This window comes from Triturus cristatus, unplaced genomic scaffold, assembly GCF_964204655.1.
Source record: "Triturus cristatus unplaced genomic scaffold, aTriCri1.1 SCAFFOLD_1037, whole genome shotgun sequence".
Lineage (NCBI taxonomy): Eukaryota > Metazoa > Chordata > Amphibia > Caudata > Salamandridae > Triturus > Triturus cristatus.
In genome coordinates, this window is record NW_028187829.1 from 39,179 (window position 1) to 49,016 (window position 9,838).

Consider the following 9,838-nt stretch of genomic DNA (forward strand, 5'->3'; position numbering starts at 1 on the left):
GGAAGGGCAGTGGTAGCCACAGCCCAGGCACAGACAGACTTCCCTGTAGGGACTGGCAGAGCTGTGACAGTCACAGCTCAAACACAAACTGAGTGCCCCCCTGAAAAGGTTGGCAAGGCTGTAATGGTCTCAGCCTATACTCAGACTGACATAGGTGTAGTGAAGCCTGAAACAATGGATCACTCCACACAAACTGAGAGTAGTGGGGAGGAAGAAAAGTCTCCCTCTCCCCAGACATTAGGAAAAGGTCAGCCTCCTCAGGGATCTGACCTCACCCCTTGTGAAGGAACTGCCCCAGAGGTAGCCAGGCCTGGCCTGGCAGAGCCTCTGATGTCAGTGGCCCCTTCCAAGGTGGGATCCAGTCTGGTGCAGGTAGCCTGCCTCTCTCTACCCTGCCTCAGTCAGCCCAGGGCTGCAGAGGTCAGGGAGGCCAGTGGACCCCCAGAGGGCCCCTGTCCACAAGAACCCCCCCATCAAAAGAATGAGGATTGCCTGGCTAGTAGCCCTAGTCAGGTGATGGGTAAAAACATTCCTGAGGGATCTCCTTTACAGGTAGTTAGGGACCTCCCCCAGGGGGATTCTGTTGGGCACAGGCAAACATGGGACCTTAGGGCCCCAAACCTGACCTGTCCCTCCAGTAAGCCCACAAAAGGGACCCAGCCTCCAGCTTTAGGTAGCCAGAGGCTGACCCTGAGAGCACAGTGCAACTCAGTTAAAGAAAGAAAGGCATCCATGGTGGAGGATGATTGGAGGAAGCTGAGGCCTCACTTTGAGGACACTCACTTCAGTACTCCATCTCAACACCAGCCTTTTACTTTGCCAAGACACACCACAGGTAGAGATTCCCTATGGTGGAGACCCTCTGATACCCTTAGGGTGAGGGATTGCTTAGTGGACCATGAGACAGGGGGTAACCATGCCAGTGCTGGTTCCTCCTTATATGGCCACTTGGGCAATATAGGCTTACCTGGTCAAGGTCAGCCTTATCTCCCTTCGTTTGGGGGGGGGTTGTGTAGGAAGGTGGATATCTGACTATGGTTACCCCCAAATTTTTGCCTAGTGTCTAGCTGGTTTTTCGACTTAGTTGGCCTGAGATCCTGCCATTCAGGCTCTCAGGCTATCTGCTCTCTCTGTAAAATGGACTCCATGTACCCTAGGTACATACCCAATTGGTTGGATCACCCTGTCAGCCCCTGTACCAGTGTACACTAGGTACCCAGGGCATTGGTGTACCCAAGGCCTGCCAAGGGCTGCAGCATGTATTATGCCACCCCAGGCTTGGCCTAACAATTTGACACAACTGGCTGATCACTCAGCTGGGGTAAGTTGGTGTAATCACCTCTTACTTAGGTGTAGTATACCTATACCTAACCTTAAATGGGACACCTGGTAACCTATAAGTCACTCCTATGGCAGGCCTTAACAATCCTGAAGGCAGAGTGCTTGGTTCCATGTGAGATGGTGCTCTGGCATGAGCTGAGCCTGTCTGCAGTGGTCGGAACAACTTCCTTCTACTGTTTCCAGATATCGTCATACCATATACTCTTAAGTGCATTATGAACCTCGCGGTTAAATGCTATCTTTGGTTTGGCTTTATCAAAACATGTCGAGTAAGGTGTCATACGAATTGGAATACTAACCCCTCGCCAATTCTGGCGACGGGGTTAGCATTCCACCCTTCTAGAGGGACACGACATGTACAGTACCTGAAACCCGGGTAAAATCAGACATAGCCTCAGCTCCACAAAATGGATGCTGCCACCACAGACACAAGTCTGCCCTCCTGCTGCTGGGAGTCCTTCCAGCTTGGGAGGTGTGGACAAAGGGTTTCCTGCCAGGGGAGGTGCGTGCACCACCCCAGACAGGATTTTGTGTATTGGTCAGGTAGGGCTTGAAAGAAACCAGACATGCCTGTGGCTCACAAGGAGCCTCGGTGCATATGCCAGTTCAAACCGGTCCTGGGGCACACCAGTCCCGGGCCTGGGGCGAGCTGGACAAAGGATTGGGGGTGTAACCACCCCCCTTCCTGGTCCCACCCATAGGGAGGGACCTAGCAGGTAGTCCGGCCCCTAGAATCCGAATAAAGGTAGGAGCTGTGTCCTAAGACTTCAGACATCCTGGAATCAACTTGAAACTAAGAAGAAGACGGGAACTTCGACATTCTGCTGCACAGAAGACTGAAGAAAATCTCCCCTGTGGTCAGGGAGTGACCACCTTGCTAACGCAAGCACCATCCAGCGAATCACCGTCTGCTTTGCCGCCGCCTCCCGCCGGAGCCCGAGCCCAGAGACTGACAAGACCTGGACCTCCAGACCTCTCACCGCCCGATCCACAGTCCCTGAAAAGAGGAGACCCGTGGAGGCACCGAGGCACGTGGAGCCAGCCATCTTGGAACGACTACGACAAGCTGACCAGTGCAACAACCGAGGCTCCCTCCAAGTTGTGCTTTGGGTCCTGAGAAGCCCAACCCTCGAGCAGCATCTGCACCAAAGGTGAGCCCTCCAGCATCTCCACGATCTGCGTGGGGCCCTTCTGCATTTTGCCACTCGACGCGCCTAACCGGTTGCTGGCCCGCTGGCTAGTGGCCATCTTGGCGACGAAATCTACGACAAACACCGCTGGTCTGGTTGCTCCAGACTGGCCCTTGCTCCCCTCCAAAGGAGCAATCCCTCTGACCTTGCTGGTCAGAACCAACAGCTGATTTCCGAGTCCTCCTGCAATTGCTTTTGCCAAGGCTTGTTTGCTTCGATCAAGTCGCCGACACCGCCGACAGCGAGAGCCTGCGTGGGACAGCTCGTGAGCCGACTCCTGGACGTCGTCGACCTTCAGGGACCACGTGGCTGCGGAGACAAGCTACCCCTCATCACCTGTTTGCACCCGACATCGCCTGGTACCCACCTGGTGCCACGCTGGTCACTGGCTAGTGACTGTGAACACTGTCCCCTCTGCTTACAGGTCTTCAACATCTCCGATCCACTCTTGGATCCACTGCATCTCTCCCGGACCGACCGCCTGCAGCATCTTTGTCTTCAAGCTCCACGGAACAGATAGAAGCAACCCGACGCACTTCGAGGCCTATGCACCCGCTTCCTGTGGGTGAGGTAAAGCTGGCACACCTGTGCCCAAGTGTAGTATTACATCTCTAGTGCCTGTGTTCCAAATCTTGAGTTCCTAGTCCATCCGGAAGATTCCTTTTGCAGTAACTTTGTACTTTTTACGCGCCCATTGAAACCTATGGGAGCACGCGTGTGACTATTTGCTCTGCACACGCCACCCGTGGACCTCCTGGTCACTAACTGACGTTAGCTCCTTGTAGGCCCAGCGATTCTAGAGGCCCTAGGCCTTTTCCCTTTTCTGTTCGTGGTACTTATACCACTATTTTAGTATATGGTTTGAGTGGCCACCAGGGCCTATCCATATAAAGTGCAACTTCTGTGTATTCTGTGATAATCTTGTTTGACGATTTGTGCTCCTGTGCTCATAAAGAGACTAGGGGTTACTTTGATAAATAAATACATATATATTTTGAATATATATCTGTGTGGTGTCCTTTCATTGGTATAAAAGGGGGTTACTATTGGTAAAACAGCTTGCTTAACACGCTTCACGAGTTTAGCCTCAAAGACTGCTTAGCCTACGCTACCACTAGGGCAGCTAGTCCAAAAAGGTTGACTTACAACCACACCATAAGGGTTGCTTGGCATGGTACAAGGTGGTCACTAGAACTAGTGAACAGCATATACCAGGCCAACTTCTCACATAACCCCTCGCCAATTCTGGCGACGGGGTTAGCATTCCACCCTTCTAGAGGGACACGACATGTACAGTACCTGAAACCCAGGTAAAATCAGACATAGCCTCAGCTCTACAAAATGGATGCTGCCACCACAGACACAAGTCTGCCCTCCTGCTGCTGGGAGTCCTTCCAGCTTGGGAGGTGTGGACAAAGGGTTTCCTGCCAGGGTAGGTGCATGCACCACCCCAGACAGGATTTTGTGTATTGGTCAGGTAGGGCTTGAAAGAAACCAGACATGCCTGTGGCTCACAAGGAACCTCGGTGCATATGCCAGTTCAAACCGGTCCTGGGGCACACCAGTCCCGGGCCTGGGGCGAGCTGGACAAAGGATTGGGGGTGTAACCACCCCCCTTCCTGGTCCCACCCATAGGGAGGGACCTAGCAGGTAGTCCGGCCCCTAGAATCCGCTTAAAGGTAGGAGCTGTGTCCTAAGACTTCAGACATCCTGGAATCAACTTGAAACTAAGAAGAAGACGGGAACTTCGACATTCTGCTGCACAGAAGACTGAAGGAAATCTCCCCTGTGGTCAGGGAGTGACCACCTTGCTAACGCAAGCACCATCCAGCGAATCAACGTCTGCTTTGCTGCCGCCTCCCGCCGGAGCCCGAGCCCAGAGACTGACAAGACCTGGACCTCCAGACCTCTCACCGCCCGATCCACAGTCCCTGAAAAGAGGAGACCTGTGGAGGCACCGAGACACGTGGAGCCAGCCACCTTGAAACGACCATGACAAGCTGACAAGTGCAACAACCGAGGCTCCCTCCAAGTTGTGCTTTGGGATCTAAGAAGCCCAACCCTCGAGCAGCATCTGCACCAAAGGTGAGCCCTCCAGCATCTCCACGATCTGCGTGGGGCCCTTCTGCATTTTGCCACTCGACGCGCCTAACCGGTTGCTGGCCCGCTGGCTAGTAGCCATCTTGGCGACGAACTTCACGAAATACACCGCTGGTCTGGTTGCTCCAGACTGGCCCTTGCTCCCCTCCAAAGGAGCAGTCCTTCTGACCTTGCTGGTCAGAACCATCAGCTTATTTCATCTCCCACAACAATTGCTTTTGCCAAGGCTTGTTTGCTTTGATCAAGTCGCCGACACCGCCGACAGCGAGAGCCTGCGTGGGACAGCTCGTGAACCGACTCCTGGACGTCGTCGACCTCCAGAGACCACGTGGCTGCAGAGACAAGCTACACCTTTCTTCCTGTTTGCACCCGACATTGCCTGGTACCCACCTGGTGCCACGCCGGTCACTGGCTAGTGACTGTGAACACTGTCCCCTCTGCTTACAGGTCTTCAACATCCCCGATCCACCCTTGGATCCACTGCATCTCTCCCGGACCGACCGCCTGCAGCAACTTTGTCTTCAAGCTCCACGGAACAGATAGAAGAAACCCGACGCACTCCGAGGCCTATGCACCCGCTTCCTGTGGGTGAGGTAAAGCTGGCACACCTGTGCCCAAGTGTAGTATTACATCTCTAGTGCCTGTGTTCCAAATCTTGAGTTCCTAGTCCATCCGGAAGATCTTCTTTGCAGTAACTTTGTACTTTTTACGCACCCATTGAAACCTATGGGAGCACGCGTGTGACTATTTGCTCTGCACACGCCACCCGTGGACCTCCTGGTCACTAACTGACGTTAGCTCCTTGTAGGCCCAGCGATTCTAGAGGCCCTAGGCCTTTTCCCTTTTCTGTTCGTGGTACTTATACCACTATTTTAGTATATGGTTTGAGCGGCCACCAGGGCCTATCCATATAAAGTGCAACTTCTGTGTATTCTACTGTAATCTTGTTTGACGATTTGTGCTCCTGTGCTCATAAAGAGACTAGGGGTTACTTTGAGAAATAAATACATATATATTTTGAATATATATCTGTGTGGTGTCCTTTCATTGGTATAAAAGGGGGTTGCATTTGGTAAAACAGCTGGCTTAACACGCTTCACGAGTTTAGCCTCAAAGACTGCTTAGCCTACGCTACCACTAGGGCAGCTAGTCCGAAAAGGTTGACTTACAACCACACCATAAGGGTTGCTTGGCATGGTACAAGGTGATCACTTTAACTAGTGAGCATCATATACCAGGCCAACTTCTCACAGTCATAGCATATCATCAAAAAGTATCACGTAATGCAAAGCTTACATATATCCAGTTTAACATATTGCATAGAACCTACCTCACACCTGGTAAAATTACCAAAATATTCCCTTATTCATACACTGGCTGTCCTTCACTTTAAGTGAGATTAAAACACATGCTGTAGCATTGGCCCGCCGTAACAGATTATTGGACAGACATTCTTGATGAGCTGACAGAAGTGATGCGTCTGATCGAATGTTGTATGCTCCGTCTATACACATGAAAAATGGACAGTAACATTGGAAACGGCTTCCTCCTTGAGGTAGAAAGCCAGGGCACCGCCAACCTTCACTAACTGGCTGAAAGGGACACTTTCGGGCACATCCTCACATGCCAACGCTTGTCTCCCAGGAGATGGCACCTTCTGTATTGATGATTCTTCGCCCTGTTTAAATATCCTCAGTTTACGCGCTCAAATCATTGTTCACTGAAGGTTTTCGACCTGTGACTAGAAAACTAAATATATGAAAGCACAAAACTTAATACACATATATACGCATGTCTATGTCCTTTTAGTAACCAATGTTTGTAGTATGTTGTGTATCTCTATCGGGCTCGCGACCTAGCGTTGCAGTGCTTAGCACTGCTCGCGCAGGCGAGAGCCCTATTCTACAGGGTTTCAAAACGGAACCTGGAATCGCACACGCTCGTGCGTGTGCTTTTCCTTTTGGCTTCCGCGATTGGCCTTTGCGTGCGTGTTTTCTCCAAAGACGACACGCAATAGGCCAAAGGCGGACGCATTGCTCCGTCCATGGCCTATTGGTGTCTATTACGCGCACGAAAGGCCATGTGGTTTCAATTATCGTGCCCAGACACGGGCGCAATAATTGAAACCACATGTTCGCTGTGGCGCACACGTGCGCACCACTCACAGGCGTCTTTTTTTTTTTTACAATAGCAATCGCAAAATCGCTTTCACTGCCGCTTGTTACTTGTTTCTGGAGGTAAGAATGCTGCTTGGTATTTACATGAATCTGGTGGGGTTTTCCATAGGGGTTAGTTAATCATGAGGGTATGCTTCGGTGTTGTGCCCTTTACGAAAGGACGTCTCTCCTCTTTTTATGACATAATTTCATAATTCAGTTCATTTGTCTCCTCTGGATTTCAAATGATTCCTGCTCTCCCCGCATGGGAAATAGGCAGGCTGTCCCAATAATATATGCATGCTTCATAGCTAATCGGGGCTGAGGCATTGTCAACATCTGCCTGCACACTTACTGTCCCACTGTAATATGCGCCCTTTTAACTATTGCTTCCTGCTTTTGGTCTCCATTGTCCGACATGTCATTTTGTTCACCCACTTCCCGCTCTCTGGGAAGAGAATGCTACGTGCGCCGCACACATGGATCTGGACTCAGAATTTCTGCAGTCTGACGGGGAAGGAGCTGTCCGGATTCTCCATTTATTTATTTATTGACCGTCTTTTATAAGGTGAGCCAGACTCGTACAGCATCATAATACTTAATATAAATATAGGAGCATACGCAATTGAATAGTGAGTTGCACAGTGTAAAGCATGATCTTATTAAATGGCTAAAAATATACAACATATGATGTACAGATAGTATGTGGGGAAAAACAGCCAAAAGAACGGTCAGTGAAATCATGTGACCTGCATTAGCCCTACCATAATTGGGAGTGGTGCTTGTTTTCTTTGTCGTTGTTAACGTAAAGGAAAATGAGGTTCTGTATAAGGAGCATGTCTTGGCCGGCGGTACTCAAAATACGGCCCACGGGCCACTTGCGGCCCGCCAGACCTCTCCTTGCGGCCCCCATGGAAAACAACAACAGTCACGGACTTGGCGCCATTACTGCTGTTGTGATTCCTGAGGGCCGCATTTGCCGAGAAAAGGTCAATGGGGCATGCGCAGACAATTAGTGTCTCACATGCTCACCTGCGGCCCCCGCCCTCATCTGCCACCGTGACGTTATAGGCTTGCGTCGCGGCAGGTGAAGCTTTTAAAAGAAGGCAGGCAAGTTGCTGCCTTTCTCTACCTGCCCTTATCCTCGTCCACCTACGTCGGACTCACCCCAACGTCGGACTCACCCCAGCGTCGGTCTCACCCCAGCGCCGTGTGTGACCAACTGAAACGGAGCTGAGATTCACAGCCCCGTGGCACCAATTGCCATCTCTCCTCGCCTCAGAAAGCAGTACGTTTATGCCAATGCCATCATTGTTATTGCTGGTCCCCCATTTTTTTGGTTCTCTGTTTTTACATCTTGTTAATGCACCAACACAAAATGTAAAGATATCCTTCGGGTTTTGACACAAAATGTAAAGATATATTTTTTCAAGGGGGCTAGAAATCTTTTAGGCAAGTCTTTTCGATTTATTGCGAGGTTTTGCATCTTTAGGTGCATGCGACAGTAGATGGCGCTGTTGCCGCATTCTGTGACGAATTGTGTGTTAGTTTTCGGCTGAATTTGCTTTATATGCGACTTTGTTCTCCCCGAGTTAACAGGCAGGGCTTTTGGTGGTCCAGGTGCTGGCTATGTTCCGAGAAACCTAGCAAGGTGACTTGGAATTCCTTATCACATCAGGGCTCAACCGCCAGATGGTCTTTACAAAGCAGAACGGGAATCTCTGTCCTAGGTTTAAATATCCATAGTTGCAGGTGAATGCCACTGCTTCGTGGACTTAAATTACAATACGTGTTGGTTTTCAACACAAAGTGTTAGATTTTAAACCTGTGCAGTCATCACACACCTACGGCATTGAGCACTGCAAGACAGAAAGGGAGACTGGTGTATTCCACTCTTTTCCTGTACAGCATACCAGTCACTACTGCCCCATGTCTGCCTCTCTCCCAGGTTTGGCTGCACATCTGATTCAGCAAACTAGACCCCCTCCCCCAGGATAACTACCCAGAATGCACCTTCAGCACCTGTCCAACCCCCCTACAGTCCCATTCCCCTCCACTAAATTCGTTTTCAGCAAACCACACACCCACAAAGTGGCTCTACCGATTAAATCTAGATTTATGAATACACACATTCCACAGGTCTTTGGAAAGCTAAACGCTAAGTAAATGTAGGCAATAGCTTCTGTCATTCAAATATATGCTGCCTTTCATACATGCCCATAGACCCGATTCATGCAGGAGACTCACCATTTTTAAACTAAAGAGCAGCACAAAGTATTTGTAATTCCAAATTAGTTGGTCTTAGTTCTTTCACAGTTTCATCATTTCAGAACTGAACCATTTTCAATTTTATATATTACATACAACAAAGCCATGGTTGTTGCATATTTATCTTATGCAACTAACAACTATCGGGTCTCCATTTTCGCCCTCAGGGTGAAAAAAAAAAATCTCATCTCAGTAGCAGCATCACTGCTCAAAGAGTCTGATATAATTTCAAATGGACTGGTTTTAGTTCTTTCACAGTCGTCTTTTCAGAAATGAAGCATTTTCAATATTATACTTTATATACAACAAAGCCATAGTTATTGGTATTTATCTTATGCAACTAACAACCATTGGCAAAGCCAATAGTCCTGACTTGTTGGAGGCATAATGTTACTGGTTGTATCTGAAATATCTGGATACAATGAAAAACTAAATACCAGTAGGGTGGCACACTATGCTAAGCACAGATTTTTGTTTAGATGTTTTTAAGCCATGCCCTTAACTTCATTGGTCATGGCCCTATGAGAGAACCCCCAGGTTTTTCATCCCACTGAAAGCCCTGTAACCAGGCAATCTGTGTCAGTTATGTGTATATATCGCCGTAGTTCGATCTAAAAATATATTTTAAGGTTCTGTTGCGTGTCTGTTTATAGTAGACACTGCTATTTGATGAGTAGTTGCGGAAGTAATGCTTTTTTCAGAAGTGTATAAGGTTTCATTTTTTTTCTCTAAGGTCATAGTTCACATTTTGCTTATTTTCAGCGTCTCTACTGTCCCCTACAT